This window comes from Bison bison, unplaced genomic scaffold, assembly GCF_000754665.1.
Source record: "Bison bison bison isolate TAMUID 2011002044 unplaced genomic scaffold, Bison_UMD1.0 scf7180017864297, whole genome shotgun sequence".
NCBI classification, from domain to species: domain Eukaryota; kingdom Metazoa; phylum Chordata; class Mammalia; order Artiodactyla; family Bovidae; genus Bison; species Bison bison.
Window position 1 is genome coordinate 8332595 of NW_011494869.1, and position 21878 is coordinate 8354472.

The following is a 21878-nucleotide window of genomic DNA, read 5'->3' on the forward strand; positions in this document are numbered from 1 at the left end:
GAAAATGATTATGCCTGAAATGAACCCACATTTTATTTAGGGAAAACAAAATCGTGACTTCTGGAGACACACCAAACAAAACCAGAGTCATCCAGGGAGAGGTAACCCACCTCTCTGGAGCAGTAGCCTGGTTTATGCTAAATTCTGAAGAAGTGTTCACAGAATCCATGTGGGGTAGCATCCCTTGGAGATTTAACTTGTTTAAAAGTAAGCAAATAAAATTCAGGGGTAAAAAGGAATCAGACAGTTGTTTGATGTAATTTTGGAGGGCAGTTGATAGTAGAGAATGATAAGAGGTAGGTGGAGTTAAAGGCTGTATCCTGTGTCCTCAAAACCCGTGTATCGAAGTCCTGACTCCTGGGACCTCACAATGTGACTGTGTTGGAGATATGGTCTTTAAAGAGATAGTGAAGATAAGATGAGGTCATTAGGGCAGATCCTAATTCAATGTGATGATCGTCCTTATAAAGGAAATTAGGACACAGACTCGTGGAAGACCGTGTGAAGACACAGGGAGAAGTTGATGCTCTATAAACCAAAGAGAGAGGTCAGCCCTTCTCACAGTTTGATCTCAGTCTTCTAGCCATCTTGAATCGTAAAAAAGAAAAAAAAAAAAAAAATCTGTTGTTTAAGACACCCAGTCTGCAGTGCTCTGTTATGGCAGCCCTAGAAAACGAATAGAGTAGATCATAAAAGTCATAAAAATTACTGAATGCCCTGTGACCTGGATGATGCCATGATGCACCACTCAGATCTCCTTTCCAGTCTGATGGCCTTCTTCCTCCAAGTGCTGGAAATATAGCTGGCAGATAGCCTTCAGCTATCAGCCTCTTTCAGGAAAATGGCTTGTCCAATTGCCTTGTCTCCAAGGTCACGCCTCCTTTTTCAGGGTGTTCTGTGTCCAAGACTTGTTGACATGTGCATATTAAGGCTTGGTCCCTTTGACCAAATTGGTTCAACTCCAAAAGGTCACCTGGCTTCAGAGCTCCCCTTAGAGTTGACCAAGGCCTCTGTTGGGACTGCATTCTGGCTTCTCAGCTTCCTTTCAATTCTTCTTTCTTCCCACATTGCCCTTCCACATGAATTGATCCCAAGGCTGCTTCCCAACACACTGCAGTATGCTGACTATTGTCTCAGGAGTCTTCATCTTGAAGAATGCAATCCGTGACATGGTGGACTTTATCCTCTTGGCATTAGGGAGTTATTGAAGCATTGTATTCTGATGTGACATTCTGATGTGGTATGATTTATACTGTGGCTGGTTTGAAGGCTAAATTAAAGAGAATGGGACAGAAGCTGGTAGACCAGTTGGACAGGGCAGAGAGTAGGTAAAAGAGAAGGTGATGGAGGCCTGGTAGTAAATGATTGTTCTTCACCTACAGCTTTCCCTGGAGCCTCTACCTGTTATAGGAAGCTCAAAGTCATTCCAGTGTATGAAGTGCATTGTCCTGGCTTGATTGGCGCTTACACTTTGCTCACAGTATTCAAGGGAGCTCAAGTCTGGCCTCACATTCCAAGATGTGAGAGCCAAATAATAGCTCAGATGAATGCATCATGGGTGAATAATGAGAGCTTAATGCTCTGGTACAGCCTCAGGGATTTAGAGATGAATCAGAGGATAAAATATACACTTTCTCCTTACCCCCTACAAATGCAAGTGTCTCAGGAGCTTAATCTGACATATGCAAGATCTCACACACTGGCCCTAACTACCTGTGGCTCCTCCCTCACATCACACCATGCTGAACCCTGAACACATAATTAATGCAGTTCCCTCTGATTGGACTACATTCCCTCTTGCTCTGTGACCTTCATTTACCTTATTCATCACCCAAGTCTCTTTTCTGCATTTTTTGCTTCCAAGAAACCTTTACTGGTGGCTCCCTCAGGCAGGCTGGTTTAGGTATATTTTTCCTGTATTTTTAGAGTCCCTCTCTCTCTCTTTCTTTTTTTTTTGACATTGGACTGTAACTTCAGGACAGTAGAAACTATGTCTTCTTAGGGATTTGGAGCACAAGAAGCACTGCAATTTTTTCCCATTTGAATTTCAACCATTAAAGGATATATACACAGAGAACTGATTACTGAGTGGGGATCCCTTTCATCTAGTTTCATAAGTTTTTAAACACCTGATAACCATCAAACCTAGAGATTCTAGTAAACTGTGGAGGAGCTTGTGGCTTAGACCGAGGGCCAAGTGGTATCTCCTACTTGTTACCTTATATGTATTTAAACTTCAGAATCTGCAGAGTTGAGCAAAGCACAAGAAAAGAAGCATGACCTGTAGACTCCAGGTTCCTAACCTTGTGGAATAGGAACACAGGCCTGCCTGCATCCAGCATAGAAGTCAAGTAGGGGATCAGAGAAGAAGGAGAGAGGGGCAGTGGTGGGTTTGTGCCCTGAGAGGGATCCTGTCCTGCTGGTTTTATTATAGAGGGGACAGGAGGAGGAGAATGTGTGGTACCAGGGCCTGGAGGGCAAAGGGCAAGGAAAGGAGGGGCGTGTCTTTGGGACAGAATCCCTGCTCACTAGGAAGATGTAGCTCATTGAATCTAAATTGGCCAACTGAGCTAGACATTCCTCCTTCCACAAGAAGTGGGGAGTAAGAAGTCAGAGAGAAGACCAGAGTTCCCACTAAGGCATTTCCCTACTTGGGAAAAGTGGACGGAAATGTGGCCTTTATGAGATGAAGTGGAAGCATGGGGGAAGGAGCGTACATGAGTTTCCACCCAGGCCTTTTTTTTTTTTTTTTCACCCAGGCCTTTTGATCTCCATGTCCCCAGAACCCAGGATGAGACTGACCCAAAGTGGATATCAGCCTGTGCTTATTGATGGAACAGGAGAATGGATCATTCAGTGGATAAGGAGTGTTGGTTGCTCTGAGTTAGCGACCTGACTTTGAAGGGTGTTCTGGTTCCCTCTTTTGGGGCAGATAGACTAAACTCTACTATATTGAGGTAGATGCTGCAGTATGCTTCTGGGGTCCCCCTTCAATGAGGACTTACTGTCCCAGCTGCCAGAGGACTGTTGGCAGACACCCTTGATACCTGTCAGTCCCTTTAAGAACTGCAGGAAACCACCCCAAGAAGGATCGCAGATCATGCCCTTCCTTGGGGTGCCCAATCTGATATTGAAGAGCTGCCATGGGAGTATCAAGTATTTGAGCTTAACTTGGAACAATGCTGAAGGGTCAGTTCTAACTCCTTAGCTTCTCGTGGGGTTGGCAAAATCTGCCACTGGCCTTGCAGCACAACAGAATGTCTCTCTCTGCTACTGACTTCTGTTCCCTTCCTTTCCCGTGTTTCAGTCTGAAGGGCATTCTTCATAAACATCCAGTATGCTCAGCATCTTAGCGTCTCCTTCCTGGGCAACCTGACCTGAGACACTCTCCTATGTATAGTGTGTTCTGATCTGGTTTGGGAAGAACCAGGAGTGAGTTAGCTTAAGTGAGAAGGGGCAGGTCTGGGAGTGATGGGAAAAGGGGCCCAGCCTTGTGCAAAACTGGATCTAGAGTAAAAGTCCCCCAACAGAATTTGTTCAAGGTCTGATTGGTGTAACTAGTGACATCTTATTGCAGTGATGCTCAAAAGTGATGCTATGTGTAATGTGGACTAGGATGATGGTGGTGACTCAGAAGCAGATTGCTGGTGTTATCTGGATAAAGTGACTTGTTGGACCCTGGGCCCAATTACAGGAAACCCTTTATCTCAGGCAGTCAGGTAGTCCATCTGTCAACAGATAGTTCTAGAACTCTTCTTTGATGAAGTGTGCAAAGTTGGACAACAAATTCTTAAAATTACAAATATAATATAGTTGTCATAGCCATTAGGGTGACCTAGAATGTGCAAGGTAATGGGACCCCACTCCAGTACTCTTGCCTGGAAAATCCCGTGGACAGAGGAGCCTGGTGGGCTGCAGTCCATGGGGTCGTGAAGAGTCGGACATGACTGAGCGACTTCACTTTCACTTTTCACTTTCATGCACTGGAGAAGGTAATGGCAACCCACTCCAGTGTTCTTGCCTGGAGAATCCCAGGGATGGGGGAGCCTAGTGGGCTGCCGTCTAAGGGGTTGCACAGAGTCGGACACGACTGAAGCGACTTAGCAGCAGCAGCAGCAGAATGTGCAAATATGGGTATGAGTCAGATCCTTTCTGGAGAAGAATGAGGCAAATTGGAGAGAATATTTTGAACTTTAGTTGTTAAAACCGTATTCCTCAGATTGGTCATAGAGACTGAAAAAAAAATTTCCTTTTGTCCTGCCTGCATCCCAGACAGCCTCTAGGGAGTTACATTCCCCATATGTTAATTTCTTATGAATAAGTAATTCTTTAAGTACCTCCTTTGTGGTCAGTTCTGTGCTGAACACTGGAAAAAACAAAACCCAGAAAACTGTGGGCCTACCCTTGTATAGCTCTCAGATTCTTGTAGGAGGCAGACACAAAAATAGAAAAAATGGTGGCATTGGGGTTCAAGTAGATGGTTGATGACTAGAGAACCAGGAACACGTGTGGGTGGCTTATAACCACAGCCACCCACAAAGGTCCAAGGAAGACGTATGTGTGGCATAAACACAGGACAAGGGGGTAAAAGGCCACAGAGTGACAAGACGTCCTTAACTGGGCAGAGAAGACCAGAAAGACACTGGGTCCTGCTGAGGTCCCCATCACCCTGACATCCTAAGGATTCATGTGAAGGCAAGTCTTGTGTTTGCTTTGTCTCAGCATCTTCCATGCCCAAGATCAGGTCTCAGATCTCTCCCCTCTCTCCACACAAGGTTCACACAGGGAATTATAGGCATTCAGTGCTTCTGCAAGTTGAAGACAGCAGAGCATTGAGAGATGAGACTAACCACCTGGGACAGGTCCCAGGTCATCAAGGACCAACCAGAGTGATATCTGTAGAGTCTCTCATTTGTCCTGAGAACCAGTGACTTGAAATTGTATGTTCATCAAAATCACCTGGAAAGCTTTAAAAGAGGTGGCTCCATGGTCTAGTGCCTAGACAGTGTCTGCCAGTTGGGTGGGGGGCAATGAGAAATGGTTAGCAGCAACATACGAGAGTCAGGCCTCTGGGTTCCCGAGCTCTTAGATGTGGACTCAAGGGGAGTGATGGGGTACAGATGTCACATCCTGGTTAGCCACATCCATTGGAATCAGGTTGACTGAGTTTGCCAGTGACAGCGATTCCACATAAGAATAAAAGCTTTACGTGAGAGACCAGCATCACTTCCAAATCCTTACATTGCCCTGGCCCTAAGGGTATTAGAACAAGCTGGGAAAACTTTCAGATGTTCAAACTCCAGGAAGGAGAAACCATTTCCTCACAAGATCACTGGTCCCATTCTGGAGTCATGTGACTGTTAGAAAGTTCTTCCCAAGCCCATACCTTCCACCCATTGATTCCTATTCCATCCCTAAGTGTTGATGGGATGAGCCAGAATCTGCTGCTTGAGGCCTGTTTTAGCTGAAATTAATAATCAATGAAATCTACAGTCAATAGGCACAGGGTGAAACACATGAAGGTGACCAACCCTAATTTAATGAGAGTGATTCATCACCTTAAGCAAAGTGTATTGGCCCCAGATATTGGAATTGGGTCTTTAGCAGGAGAACGGGGCTGCTTCAGGAGGGAGAGAATGGAAATATACACAGGACCTTGATGCATTAATTCTGCTGATGGCCCTGCACATGAAATGTGGGCCCCTCAGCAACAGAGCTGTCACTGAGCCACATTTGTAGGTCACATTTGGGTGGGAAAATGATTCACGCAACGCATTTAATATCCAGAAACATAAGTGCTGATTATCCAGTGAAGAAAGTACTGGGCAACTCATTAAGGAACATGTTTTTGTCCCCACACTGGCCTAAGTTTCACAATTAGCATCCACACCCACACAATATGCAGATACAGTTGTGAAATGAATTTTGAAAATTGAGTCCCTTAAGATTTGCGGTTCCCATGCCAACTGTGTCTATTTGATGCCACTCGGATCGCGATTGCATAAAATACACTTCCTATTCTAGCACTTCCATATCTTCGTAAGGGATGGGGTTGACATCCATACTTTTTCAGTGTGAAAAATAAGGCTCTATTGTTGAAGCCACCTTTGTGGGTCATTTCTCTGCTCACAGCTGAAAGCACCCGCACTCTTCCTCCAGGCTCCTGCCTTTTGTGGGCTCTCCCTCTCAGCACGTCTTTGCGCTTTTGCATGTTCAGGGTCTCAGCCTGAAAGCTTGCCTAAGCTCTTTTTCATCGCTCCTCCTCCTGAGCCACCACCCACCTTTTTACCCAAAACTGACTGGGTTGAGTTGCACAGTTGCATCCTTGGCCCTCTAATACTTTACCCCCTCTTCTCTTTGTAAGATGACCACCCCTCACCTCTTTTTGAACCTTCTCTTGAAAGGCTTTAGAAAGGCCTGGGTTGCCAGACCCCATAGCTGCATCCCAGCCCCCTGCTCTGGTGTCTTCGCTTTCTCTCTCTTCCTTGGAGCCTTTCTTCTGGGGCATTCATGAATCTCTGGGCTCTGCCCTACGCCTAAGCTCTCTTTCCCTCCTTCACTCACCTAAAAGCCAGTTTACTCTGAACATCTGAGGTTCTCTTCTTCTCTTTATCTCTAGTATTTCCTTTGTTGATCTCATCTCTGGGTTTCAGGAAAGACCTCCCTGTGAGGTTCCCCCATCTCCATACCAGTCCTTACCTTTAGAATTCTGGGGGGGGGGGGGTCAAAGCCCACTGAATACCTCAATCCACATGTCTTGTTGCACCTCAAACACAGTACCTGAACTCAAGCTCTTTGCTTTCTCATATGACTGTTTTTACGAGGGCCTGCTGGCTTGGTTTGAGGAGGCCCAGGCCATGGCATGTGTCTCATTTTACTACCGGCTTCCTTTTCCAAGCCAGAGCCGTGCTACTAGGCCCTACCATGTCAGAACAAGGCAGAAGTCAGGCTGCCTGGACACAAGGCCCTCTGGGTGCAGGAATAATGCTTTATCTGAGTTTAATCGAGCCCATGGGGACTCCCAGGACCTTGAACAGAGCTCAAGCATCAAGTGATGTTCTTACGTCTCTTACCATGGGGCAAAGAGAGAGAAACTGGAAGACAAAGAGGCCCTGGATCTTGACTTATGCGCTCTGGTGTGTCACTTCTCCTCTCTCACTAGGATGCCGAGTCTCTGGAGGCATCAGTGTTTCCTTTGCTCCATGCTTGATCGCCAGCATCCAGGACAGGGCTTGGTGGTACCTCGGGAAACATTTGTTTAGGAATATATTGAACTATTTAAGTACATTCTCAGCAGATTCTAATATAGAAATAAATTCCAGCGACTTGAGGTTCTTGAGTGGTTCGTTCTGTCTAGTTGAGGTTTTCTATTTCAGGCTTGTCGTGCAGGAACGTCACTGCGGTCTGCGCCAGGAACCAAAGGGAGGCTCATGGCTTCTTCAGTGAGGGAGTTTCTGAATAGCCTCTGGCCAAATAATATTGGAAAACCCTCAAAATATGCATACACATCAAGTGTGAACACTATACAACCATAATCAAAACCTGAGCTCTTTCTTTCTCTTTCTTTTTTTCTTTTTTTTTTTTTGAGCATCAAGAGATGGTGAGTAGTGACCTAAAAGAGAAGGAAAAAATGCAGTGGGAAATACATGTATGCATGTAGCTGATTCACTTTGCCGTACAACATTGTAAAGTAAGTTTACTCCAGTAAAACTTTAGAAAAAATAAAAAAGAGGAAATGAGCAAACCTTACAACTGATAGAGCAACAAGATCAGGGACTTGAACAGATAATGTGATGTCTGGCACCTTGAAATTGTTCCCGTTAGTCTTTACTTGTCAAAATTGCATTTGCATCTGTATTAGAGAAGGTCTTTTTTTATGGAACAAGTATAAGTCCAGGGACTCTTGAGATACCTAGACATTGTCTACTGCTGGTAGTGGGGACACTGCTTAGATAACAGGCTGACAGCTAGAAAGGCTTTAGCTGGGCTTTCCGGAGGTCCATGCATGATGACGTGCCATCCCATATGGCAGCATGCCCTCTTGGGTTTGGGGTTCTCAGGGAGCTTTCTGGGTGCATGAGTGCTAAGTCGCTTCAGTTTAGTTCTGTTCAGTCACTCAGTAGTGTCCGACTCTTTGCGACCCCATGAATTGCAGCACGCCAGGCCTCCCTGCCATCACCAACTCCCAGAGTTCACTCAGACTCATGTCCATTGAGTCAGTGATGCCATCCAGCCATCTCATCCTCTGTCGTCCCCTTCTCCTCCTGCTCTCAATCCCTCCCAGCATCAGAGTCTTTTCCAATGAGTCAACTCTTCGCATGAGGTGGCCAAAGTACTGGAGTTTCAGCTTTAGCATCATTCCTTCCAAAGAAACCCCAGGGCTGATCTCCTTCAGAATGGACTGGTTGGATCTCCTTGCAGTCCAAGGGACTCTCAAGAGTCTTCTCCAACACCACAGTTCAAAAGCATCAATTCTTCGGCACTCAGCTTTCTTCACTGTCCAACTCTTACATCCATACATGACCACTGGAAAAACCATAGACTTGACTAGACGGACCTTTGTTGGCAAAGTAATGTCTCTGCTTTTGAATATGCTATCTAGGTTGGTCATAACTTTCCTCCAGGGAGTAAGCGTCTTTTAATTTCATGGCTGCTGCTGCTGCTGCTAAGTCGCTTCAGTCGTGTCCGAATCTGTGCAACCCCATAGACGGCAGCCCACCAGGCTCCCCCATCCCTGGGATTCTCCAGGCAAGAACACTGGAGTGGGTTGCCATTTCCTTCTCCAGTGCATGAAAGTGAAAAGTGAAAGACTGCAGTCCTGTCCAATTCTGTGTGACCCTATAGACTATAGCCCACCAGGCTTCTCTGTTCATGGGATTCTCCAGGCAATAATACTGGAGTGGGTTGCCATGCCCTCCCCCACGATGTCTTCCTGACCCAGGGATCGAACTCATGTCTCTTACATCTCCTGCACTGGCAGGCATGTTATTTACCACTAGCACCACCTAAGAAGCCCAGCTTTCTGGGAGTGCTATTGTGTTCTCCCAGACTCTCCAGGGGCCAGACTTGGTTTGGTGCTCTATAAATAATTTCCTAAAGATTTTCCTTTGCTTTCTGACAACACAGGGGCTGGCTAAGGCTGCCTGAATCCCCACTAGGACATGTTCTTGGTTGGGGTTTCTGAGGGTATCACTCGCGGCCCACAGTGATAGGTGACCTGTAGAAGAGTTCTGATCTTCATGGGGGCAGTTGTACACCTATGAGGCATGGCGGTTCTGGAAAATGTTTCTTTTCTGGACTAGTTGGGTCCTCTTTGTCACTATTTTAGCCTCTTCTCATTTCCCTGTGTTGGAGCTTCACTTTCTTGTCTTGGGTAATCAATTACACAAGAAAACAAAGTTTTTTCTTTATTGACAGTAACCGGGTCCCCTAAACCATTTCAAGCTTATTAGTAGACACCCCTGACTGCAGTGGGAACCCATGTGTGTTTCCATTTGCCTCATCAGTGAGTGAGAGGAACTGTCTTACTACAGCCTTGCCAGCTTTGAGTGTTATTGTATTTTATTAGTCTTTGCCAAATTAAAATAAAAACAACTATTACTGGTTAAGTTTTATTTCTTTAATTACCTAAGAGACTGAGCAATTTTTCATGTGTTGATTGGTCATTTGCATTTCTTCTTTTGGGACTTATCTTTAACCTCTGTGAATTAATGTTTTGGGTTCTTCCCTTGATGAATTCATAAATCAAAGCAGCCAACAGTCAGACCCATATTAGTATATTTGTGCTGCATGGCAACTACATTCCATTCTCTTCTTGTTCACCATGTACAGAATTTAGTCTGGATTCAAGGCTCAAGAGCAGTATGGAAGTGGAATATCTACTATTACTTCATTCAGACATGTATTCATATATGTGTATATGTACACACATATACACATTACATGTATGTATATATTAAAATATGTGTATATATATTCAGTATGTTTCTATATTCAAGTATCAGACTTGAATGGGGAAGATTAGAAGCTATGACTTCAGTGAAGAGTCTTCTCAAGTTGAGTCCATATGAGAGCCCATGAATCAAAACACATTTTTACAGTTGCTCTCCAAATCCCCTAGAATTAGTCTCTGGATTCAATATGATAGAAAATATGCTAGTCTTTAACAGTAGCCCTTGTGTGCTTCTAATTATATGTTGGAATGCCTCTCTTGTTTCCGTGCCCTTGACCAGCCACTTCCCATGACAGGTAAAAGGGCGGGAGTGTCTAAGTGACCGGTGTTTAAGTGATGTGATCAGGTGTTTCTTCCAAATCCATTATGCTCTATTTATGCTGCGTGCTGCAGAGGTGGGTTTCCCCAGCTAAAAATATGAACACATGCCCAGCAGCTCTTTTCTTCTGCGGAAGCTGTATCTATTTCTGCAGTCTGCATGGGGAGGTGGGGCATGTTCTGGGCAGAGTGGGGGCCCCAGGAGGCAGCAGGGCTGCCAGCCCCAGGGCCCCCCAGAAGTGCAATCTGGGCTTGGTTCAAAGCCAGTGGAACCCCCGGATGAGGGACAGGTTGTAAACACTGCTGTGTTTATTAGGCCCCAGAACCAGGATACTGGGGGTGAAGGGAAATGCGAATCTATTCTATGGTAAAGATGACTTATCCAATAAGCAAAGTTTATTAAAGTGCTCACAGGGTTGGTGTTTAATGTTTGCAGATGTCATCGATCTCATTGGTCTCGCCCACCCTGTCTGCTGCTCTCTTCTTCCCTTCCCTAACTGTTGTCTCTCTCTTTCTCCCCCTCTTCCTTCCCTCACTTCTTCTACTTTGTGGTCTCTGTTTGCTGCAGGAAGCCCAGGTGGTGACTGTCACAGCTCAGGCTCATGCACCTTGGCCTTCACACCCACAGCGGGCCCTGGGGACACCCGTGTCCGTCAGTGGTCCTGTCATTGTCCTGGCTACTGACTTAGCCTTTGCCCCCAGCTCACTCACCTGACTTTCCCACATCTCTCTCTCTGTCCTTGCTCACTGACCCTGCCCCCATCTCACCATGTGAGCATCTAGCCCCCAACTCCACCTTAGGGTGCTGTTATCAGCCTTCCTGCCAGCCACTTCTATCTCATGCTGTCCTTCAGGGCCCAGGCCCCTGTTGGTTTCCTGTCTGGCTAGCGGACTCTTGCAGTCTCGTGTCCTAGCTTTGCACACTCCTAGGTTCAGCTTATTCACTGATCCAGGTCAGAGATGCTCAAACTCTTGGCTTCTGTCCTGTGGGACCCATTCCAGATGGGTTGCTGGCTTGGCCTTTCCTGTAAGATAAGAACATTAGTGACCATATGCCTTTAGAAGGAGGAAGGTGATATCCAGGTAGGAAATGCTCATTCAACATAACCTTCCTGGATATTTATTCCATACTGGGGCTGATCTGGGGGCCAGTGTCTCTCTGAACTGGTCAGATTGCCTGGAGTTGGGGCTCAGCTCCAGGGCCTGCACCTATGGAGGAGAATCCAGGGTAGAGCAGCTAAGAGGGTGACCAAGCCATTGCAGACACTTGTGAGCAGAGTCCTTCACTCTGCATGGAGACTTGTCATTTCTGGTTCCTGTGTTCAAGTCCTGGCCTGCTGCTTCTGCTGCTGCTAAGTCGCTTCAGTCATGTCCAACTCTGTGCGACCCCATAGACGGCAGGCAGCCCACTAGGCTCCTCTGTCCCTGGGATTCTCCAGGCAAGAGTATTGGAGCAGGTTTCCATTTCCTTCTCCGATGCATGAAAGTTAAAAGTGAAGTCGCTCAGTCATGCCCGACTCTTAGCGACCCCATGGACTGCAGCCTACCAGGCTCCTCCATCCATGGGATTTTCCAGGCAAGAGTACTGGAGTGGGGTGCCATTGCCTCTCCCAAATCCTGGCCTATTGCATGACTAATCAGTGCCCACTGGCCTGGGAAGGAAATAACCCATGTTAGGAATATAATGGTTGAAGGACTGGGTTTTCTAGCCAGTAAAAAAGGGAGGCTAAGTGAATCTAATGGGACAACTGTCACAGCAGAGTGTTTCATGGGATTCCCAACCCCTGACCTGGGATTGAAGGGAAGCAGTTATAGAGACGTAGATTCCAACTCCCCATCCAGAAACTCTAGTTTAACATAGATGTGAGCTGAATCCCAGGGTGATGAACTTCTTGATAGTGGAGGAGATATTCACATGGAAGATGCCATGTGACCTCATAATTGTGATGTTGTGAAAGGGAATTCTTATGAAGCGTAATGAAAGAATTGTTAATTGGATGCCTATTGTGTGCACGGGACTCTATCAGGCTCTGAGAATGGAGAGATCATGGAAGCTCTGTGTCCTAAGAAGTGCTCTGGCAGGTTCCTTAATTTGATGCTCACTTTAAATAGAAAGGGTCTCCATGACTCCCACTGTGTACATGGGGAAACTGAGGTCAGGACAGTGCTGGGCATTTTTCTAGAAGCATCCTGTGTTGAGTGCCTGTGGTGGCCAGGTCCATGGGAAGCGCTTACTTGCCTCTTCTCAGTTGGTCTTCCCATCAACCCTGGGATGAAGATACTAGTGTTAGAGCTTTGGTCCAGCATCACACCCCACTCACCAGCCTCCTGATCTATTGCTGTTCCCATAGTAGCAATTCCCAAAGACAAGTTTCAGACATGCAGTCATAAAGAGACTCATAAGCTCAGGGTGGAGAGGAAGCAAGAGATTAGAAATCAGTGGAGGATAATAGGAAGGAAAGGGATAAGACTTTCAGAGTCTGCTGTGGGTCAGACAGAGCCTTATCTACATGTAAGATTTGATACAAGCAAGGTCCATACAAGTTAGATGATTTCACTACCATTTTGCAAATGATGAGCTGTGTGGCTCAGAGAAGTTAAGGTAAGTGGTTTACATCCCAAAGGTAATTAGAACCAAGGCTTGGGTACTTATTTACCACCATTACTATCACCATTCTTAGCCTTATTGTTACCACCAGTACTGGTACTCCTAGTACTACCATTACAATGAGTAGAACTACTGGCTTCTATTGCTACTACCATGATTACTTCTCACTACCCCAGGTGGTGCAGTGCTAAGGAATCTGCCTGACTGCAGGAAATGTGGGCTGCATCCCTGGATCAAGAAGTTCCCCTCACGAAGGAAATGCCAACCTGGTCTAATATGTTGCCTGGAGAATCCCATGGTCAGAGGAGCCTGGTGGGCTACAGTCCATGGGGTCACAAAGGAAATGCCTGAGAACACACACAGCTCACCATGATTACTGATTAATGACTACTGTTTTCTCCTCCCACTCACGACAGAGTCTTGAGTTGCATACGACTCTGTAAGATCCTAGACTAAGCTCTTTCAGATCTACTTTATTCAATTTTTAAAACAACTCAGTGAGATTTCAGATATACAGTCTTTATCCTAAAGCTGATGATTTGCCCACGTTGTGGGTGTCAACATAGGGATCCTTGATCCACAGGAAGAGAACAAGAGGTGGAATTTGGTGAACCAGGAGCTAGTTTTCATGGGTCCTAACACATATTCATATGTTTTTATTAAGTGTGAGATTAAAAAAAAGGTCAGCCTCTTTTCACTGGAATTTTTGCTCAGGTTGGTCTCTCTCTAGAATTCAAGTCAGGTAAGGTCTCCAGAAAGAATGAATAATGTTTTCTGTCAGAAAGAAGAGCCATGCTGATTTCCGCCTACTCCTCCCTCGTCAGGGGTTGTGTCGGATGCTCTGCATGCTGTCTCTCTTAATTCCCATGCTAGGAGGTGGGTTCTCTCGGCCCCATTCTACAGATCTGGAAGCTGAGGCAGTGCCAACGCAAGGAGCATATCCAAGGTGGCATCTCCTGTGGGGCATGGTCCCTCTGGCCCCGCCTGCTCCAGCATGGGGCCTCCGCAGCAGCAGAATTAACATGTAAATCAAAATGTAATTGGCTTTGTGTGCACAGTTTAGATAAGATTTACTTTTGAAGAATGACTCCATGTTCTAACCCAGCAGGCCCAGCTCCACGCGGCCCACTTGCACTTAATAACGGCCAGGGAGTGGGGCCATAAATATTGCAAACGATGCGGCTTGAACGAAACGCCCTATGAACCATAATAAAACCCCCCGTGATTAATTCCAGAACGCGCTCTGTTCATATTAGACCTGCAGTGGCTCCCCTGATGAGATCAATACAGCGTGGTGGAGTGATCCTAATAGAAGTGTTATTATCTTTTAATCTTCGGGAAAATGCCAACTTCTCGAATCCGTCACCAGGCCGCCTGCTTTATTTTCTTGGTGCAACCTTGAAGGCAGTTGTTTTCCCCGAAATGAAGATACATTAGAGTCTTTTCAAGGATTTATCAATAATAGGACCTGGTCCTTCTTTGCAGGGCCCACGGCTAAAAGGCACATTTGTATGCGGCAAGTCAGAACTGGTCACGGTGACCTTTGCTGTCAGCTGCTATTTTCCCAGTAGACAAATGCCTCTGGGGAGTGAGTGTTAAAGACAGATATTCACAGGAAGGAGACGGAGACGCGGGAGGGGAAGAGAAATAACACCACCAACAAATAGCGGAGGGAAGGTTGAGGCCAGGCATGTCCCCTGTAGGACTCCGGGCGACAGAGGTGGCCTCCGTGGCCCCCAGCAGGCAGTTGGTGCTTTCCTACCATGTCTGTGGGTCTCCAGGGACCAGAGTTTAGTGGAACTGGCTGGGAGCCCTGGAAAATGAAACGGTACTGTCCTGTCGTGAGTGTCCAGGAAAAAAGGAAGGAAGACGAGGATTCCTGAGCCTGGTGTCAGGGGTGCTGGACCTTTAGGCCCACAGGAGGCAGGAGAAGCTGTAGAGGGACTTGACATCATTGTGGGGACACCTCCCTGGCAAGTGGAGGTACGTGGGCCACACCTATTGGACATGACATGAACCAGTTTGTCAGGGATGATGCTGGGAGGTCTGTAAAGGGTACCAACATTGCGCCTGCATATGGCCTGAAGATCCTGATGGAGGTGCGGCACCAGGCCCAGAGGTGTCAGGCCCGGCTGACAGCCCCAGGGCAAGGTGGTGGATGGAGCCCATGGGAAGGAGGAGGAGTCTTTCAGGGTCTTTCTTTAACTTCTCTGCTTAAAGGAGAGCACACATCCCTGAAAGGCAGCCTTGTTTAGAGGAGCACTGGCTTTCCTCTGATCCCAGTCTTATCTTATGTTGAAGGGGAAACCAAGGCTACAGTGGGGAATGATGGAGGTATAGGGCTCACAACAGGTTATCTGGGCTTCTGCCTCGGGTTCTGTCTGTCTCTTCTTGCTCCATGCTGTCATTCAGGGACCCAGGCTCCTTCTGTGTGCAGGGTCTGCCATTCACAGGGGCTTCTGAATGCTGCATTTTATCATCTGTGTCCAGCCAGCAGACCAGTGAAGAGGGAGACGGGAATGGAGGATCTCATGGGCAAATATGAGGATCATGGACTCTGTTTGAGACCGATATACCTTTATTTATATATATATAGTGTGTGTGTGTATATATATACACACACACATACACACACACACACACATACATACACACTTCCCTGGTGGCTCAGATGATAAAGAATACGCCTGCAATGCGGGAGACCTGGGTTTGATCCCTGGGTTGGGAAGATCCCCTGGAGGAGGGCATGGCAACCCACTCTAGTATTCTTGTCTGGAGAATCCCTATGGACAGAGGAACCTGGCAGGCTACAGTCCATGGGGTCGCCAAGAGTTGGACACCACTGAGCAACTAAGCACAGCATGCATGCGCCTGCACACACACACGCACACACACACACGTAATTTCTTTATCTGGCCATGTGGGGTCTTTGCAGCACGCAGGATCTTTGATCTTCATTGTAGCATGTGGGATCTTTAGTTGGAGCATGTGGGATCTAGTTCCCTGACCGTGGATTGAAGCGAGGCCCCCTGCACTGGGAGCACAGAGTCTTAGCCACTGGACCACCAGGGGAGTCCCTGAGACCCATATACTTTTTGTCCAGTTTCATCGCCCTGCCTGAATGTCAGGTTCTGGGAACTGTTATCCAGCAGTGTGTGCCACAGAAGAAGGGGGCGTAGGACTGTGAGCAACTAGCTTTTCATGACTCCAGCATCCTCATCTACAAAACTAGGGGACAGATGACCCCTTATTGGGCCACAGGAGGGACTATAAGGAAATGAAAGGTATGAGAGTTCTGATAAATAGTAGGTGCTACATTGGTGTTAATCTTACCCGCTTGGTTTTGCCAGTCCCTCTTGTCAGGGACTGGAGACTGGAGCCCGCTTTCAAGTTTCCTCTCTGACTCCGTGGGGCTAGATTCCTGGTGGCTGGGCTCTGCTCTTTGGTGTGATTAGAGACAAGGTCCCTTCCACATTCTGACCTGGCATTGAAGATGGCTTTGCCTTCTAGCCCAGCTCACTGGAGGCTGTTGGGGAGACTCCCTACCTGCTCCCTGCTCTCCCCTTATGTCCCTGCCCCTTCTGTTTACTTCCATTATTGCCCTGAGATGGTCTGTGCTCTGACCCCAGCATACAACACCTGGCTCCTGAGATTCAGCTTTGCCATACCTGGTGTGTTCCAGGAGTCACCCTGAGCTGCCTGGTATCCCACAGTGGTGGGGTTACCTTTCCCTTATGACCTTGTGACCTTAGGCAAGTGGCTTTGCCTCTTTGTTGAAGCTCATTTGGATTATAAAAATCCTATTGTTCTTCACTTGCTCAGTCATGTCCAGCTCTTTGTGACCCCATGGACTACTGCACACCAGGCTTCCCTGTCCTTCACCATCTCCCAGAGCTTGCTCAGACTCATGTCCATTGAGTCTATGATGCCAACGATCTCATCCTCTGTCACCTCCTTATGCTCCTGCCTTTAATCTTTCCCAGCATCAGAGTCTTTTCCAGTGAGTTGACTCTTGGCATCAGTTGGCCAAAGTATTGGAGCTTCAGCTTCAGCATCAGTCCTTCCAATGAATATTCAGGGTTGATTTCCTTTAGGACTGACTGGTGTGATCTCTTTGCTGTCCAAGGGCTTTTAAAGTGATATGAAGCCGCTCAGTTGTGTCCGACTCTTTCCGACCCTGTGGACTGTAGCCTACCAGGCTCTTCCCTCCATGGGATTCTCCAGGCAAGAGTACTGGAGTGGGTTGCCATTTCCTTCTCCAGGGGATCTTCCCAACCCAGGGACTGAACCCAGGTCTCCCGCATTCCAGGCAGACGCTTTAACCTCTGAGCCACCAGGGAAGCCCGAGGCAGAAGGGCTTTTAAGAACCCCTTTAAAAATAACACCAGGTGAACTCCCAGGAGGAGGAAATAGAACCCTGGCTGTGAAACTGCTGAGCACAAAGCCCCACAGAACAGTGTGGATGGGGGGGCGGTGACCGTGTCTCAAAAGTGGCATTGCGTGCTGATGCCCCCTTCCTGATGATGCTCCCCCGCACTGACATCCCTTACTTTCTCCAACTAGGAGGTCAGGGTCCTCTGTGAGAGTGATCATCGTGGCAGACCTGATAAGGTGGGATTGGAGGACCAATACTCATAGTCAACCACTCTCCAGGGTGATGCTGAAGGCCTGGCACCTTCTGGTGCCCCTTCTACTGGAGCTCAGCTAGATCACTCAGTCATTTGTCACCAGTCCAGATTCAGGGATGCCATAGCTACCCTGCACTGAGGAAGTCTGTGTTCGTGGCCTGAGCAGAGAACCGAGGAGAGCTTTCAGTTCTGCAACATTTTACTTTCCCAAACCTTCCCTCTGCACCCTGCTGAGCTTTTAGCACCAGGCAGATGGGCTCTGAGTAAACTCATCAGAGATGAAGGCAAACGGAACAGGTGAGAACAGTGGTGGGGTGGAATTGGGGGGGCGGTTATAGATTCTTGCTTTGTGAAAGAGCTCCTTCCGGGTGTACCTTGGGCCATCTGTTCTTCCTTTACTGAGAAACACAGACTTTTATGGCACCTTGAGTTTAGGATGGCGCTCTCAAAGGAGGCCTGAGCTGGGCTGACAGGGAACTCCAGCATGTTTCCCATTCCCTGCCATTTAAGTACTTGTCTGCCTCTGTGCCTTGGCTCTGCTGTTAAGCAAGCCAGTCATGCCCTGCTTGTCTGTCTTCATTGTGCCCTTTTAAGATCTCCCAGAAATACAGCATTTCCAGGACTCTTCTGATGCTTTGTTTTCCAAACACACATCTGCATCTTCTGGTAGGGTATGTTAGGGTGCCTCTTCTCCCTTTGGCTAACCATAGTAACTGATAATCATAATCATAATAAATATTAATAACAGCCAACTTTTTTTTTTTACTGATCTCTACATACCAGGAAATTTCTGACAATATCACAGTTAATGCTCACAATGACCCTTTGGAGGAGGTTCCTTCAGAATCACCAAGTTATTGATGAAAAAACAAAGGTTAAAAAACTTACTGAAGGTCTTCCAGTCAGTAAATAATGGTTCCAAGATTTACTGCAGACTCTTATGACCTCCAAGTCCATGTTCTTGACCACGGTAATTTGTCTTCAGGTTGACTATAAAGTTGAGATCTTATACGTAACTGACTTGGCCACAACATCGAAGGCAGAGAATACAGGAGAGAGGATGGGATTTGAAGTAAGAAAGATCCAATTGGATCACCCTTTTGGCTTGAGGATCTTGGACAGTCTACTTGAACTCTTTGTTTTTCCTTTTTTCTTCTATAAAATATTGAACATTTTATGTACGACAGGTTTGGGTGTGATGGAGCTTAACTGAGATCAGGCTTGTAAGGTCGTCACTCTGACAGTGTCCCATAGATAACACTATTAGTCAATACTTACAGACACTTGCCCCGAGACACATTTTTCTGTATGATGGTATGGATTAACTCAGTTAACCCCTTATAAAAATGCTGTGACTGGAATGGCTATACTAATATCAGACAAAGTCGGCTTTAACACAAAGCATGTTACTGGAGTTAGAGTGTCATTTTATAGTGATGTGAAAAGATCAGTCCATCAGAAAGTCACGACAAGTATAAATATGTATGCACCTCACAGCAGTGCTCCCAGATGCATGAAGCAGAGGCTGATGGAACTGAGGGGAGAAATAGAAGAGTCTAAGATCACAGTTAGAGATGTTACTACCCCACTAAGAGAAAAATAGGGAAGACTTAAATGACTAAGATCAGAAATGAAAGAGGGGATATTACTATCGACTTTACAGAAAGATTTTTTAAAATCAAGTTTAAGGGAATACTATGAAAACCTATATATCAACAAACCAGAAAATAGAATATTTGAACAACACTGTATACAAATTAAATCTATTTATAGAACATTCTACCCAACCAACAGAATATATTTTTATACCATATTCTAAGCCATAAAAAAGCCTTAATAAATGTAAAAAAGATTGAAATTGTATCAAATATGGTCTTCAGTTACAATGTAATGAAATTAGAAGTTAATAATCCAAAGCAATTTGGGAAATACACAAATATGTAGAAATTAAACAACATGCTGCTAAATAACCAGTAGGTCACAGAAGAAATTACAAGAAAAATTGGAAAGTACTTTGAAATGAATGAAAATGATTATGAAACATACCAAGACTTATGTGATGCTGGTAAATCAGTGCTTAGAGGGAAATTTATAATGTAAGTGACTATATTTTTAAAATAAAGATCTCAACAACCTAACCTTCTTCCTCAAGACATTAAAATAGAAGAACAAACCCAAACAAGCAAAAGGGGGAAAATTATAAAGATCAGAGTGTAAATTAATTCGATAGAGAATAGAAAAGCAGCAGAGAGAAATCAATGAAACCAAATGTTGTTTTTTCAAAAAGACCAACAAAATTGACAAACCTTTATTTAGGCTAACTAAGAAAAAAATAGGGAAGATTCAAAATACAAGAATAAAAGACAAATGAAAGGACCTTATAGAAATAGAAAAATAAAGTATAAGGAAATTCTATGAATAGCTGTATTGTTCAGTAGTGAGAGGTATTGATGTATGTGTTCTCGTGGCAGCTTAATTATTATGGAATCTTCCTTAGCCAAACACCCAGCATGAATTGGAGACTGGTCACACCTTGATGTGACACGCACAGAATAATCCTTTCCCTTGCCCCGTATACCCTGGGTTCCTTATTAAGAGAAAACACAATCTGAAGTAGCTCTTGTAGTATCTACCATCTGTGATGCTCTGAAGCTACTACTGTGAAATGCAGATCCAAAGCCCTTCAAGGTACCTCAATCCAGCAAGTGATCCAGATTAATAGAAGGGAATGGGATGGGGTTAGGAACACAGGCTGTGGAGTCAGAAGGACCAGATCCCAATTTTGTTTTGAGCATTTGACAAGATGCGTTACTGCAGGCAAGTTGTTGATTCTGAGCTTTAGTCACCCTGGCAGGTGAGACGAGATGAGAATATCTTTGTCAGTTATTTTGAGGATTAAATGAGATCACGCACGGTGAGTCCCCAAGCTTGGTAGATCCAGTGTTTGAAAAATGTCTGCTGTTGCCATGAGCATGATGATACAGCCTTGTTCAGGTCACGGTCCCTGATGCTGGCCAGCGTCCATGATCACGGATGCAGAGGGCTGCTCTGGTTGTTTCACACACTTTTATTCCCTTCCAAGAGTATATCCTCATTGGATAAAGGAGGCGAATGGAGCCCACAGAGGTTAGATCACCTATGGGGGCTCCCACAGTGGGATAGTCCTTCAGGGACTATTATTATTAGAGGGTTATTAATAATAAGACTAATAAAATAATAATAAGACTATTATTAATAATAATAAGACTATTATTAATAACAATAAGACTATAAAATAATAATAAATTGACTATTACTATTAAGGGGTTATTCTGACCCTTTCTGCCCTTTCCTGCACTGCCACATTCATTTAAAAGACAGCGGGAGGCATCATGGTAAGATCACAGCCTGCTGCTGCTGAAGGACTTGGTCAGCCAGCTGTCCATTCCCGTGAGCCTGTTTCATTCCCAGGCACCTCTACTTGCTGGGTGGGACTTCTCATGCCTGAGGTTGAGCCAGAAGGCATCTTGGCCAAGTGGCTGGGTAGTGGGATTCATAATGGCTTGTGACTTATATCACGGATACGTCTTCATTAGTCTGTGTCATCCATTCCAATGGGAAGAAGGTGAGCTAGAAATGCTGCTGGCCAGCACTGCTCTGGATGCCAGACTCTCCATGTGCGGCCTGGCAGTCTTGGTTTCCCTTGGGTTTTCTGCTCATGCAGGCCGAGGGCTCAGGTTCTCTGCTCTCATCATTGTGAAGCTCCTGCTGCACTCACTGGTTTGAGTCATGATTTTTGAAAGGAAACATTTTTGTTCCTGGTCCTTCAGCTCAAGCTTAGACAGCAGGGATGTCCCCTGGACATGTCATCATTACTCATTTTTGCAAATGTGGTTGAACTGCGGCTTCAGGAAGGAACTTGTGCGAGGTCACGCCCATGGGTACGAGGCAGTACATGGGTGCAGCCCGTGCCCTGAGCTGCAACGCTGCCCGACTTCGGGGGTGAGGGGTAACGGGGGCTTGGTGGACAAACCTCCAGCACCTCTTTCTTCCGGACCAGCTCTCCACTTCTCTTGGTTTGGAGTGGGGTTGTGTGCACAGAAAGAAAGGCCCCTGTGTACTCTGAGGGCTCAAACTTAAAGGCTGAAGTGTGGGTATTTTCCAGGGTAGGGGGGAGACAAGCCCTCCTGGCAGAGGGGACAGCCCACTGGAGGCGGTCCTTCCTTGCTTCCCTCAGACAGCTGATGGTCTGCTGTATGGTGTCCTGAGGGTGGGACCTCGGCGATAGAGAGCTTAGTCCTTGCTCAGGAGTATCTCAGAGCCCAGGGACAGTAGGACTTAGCAAGGCTTGACTCTCCTCCCTCTGCCATGCCTACCTTTGGTGTCACTCTGG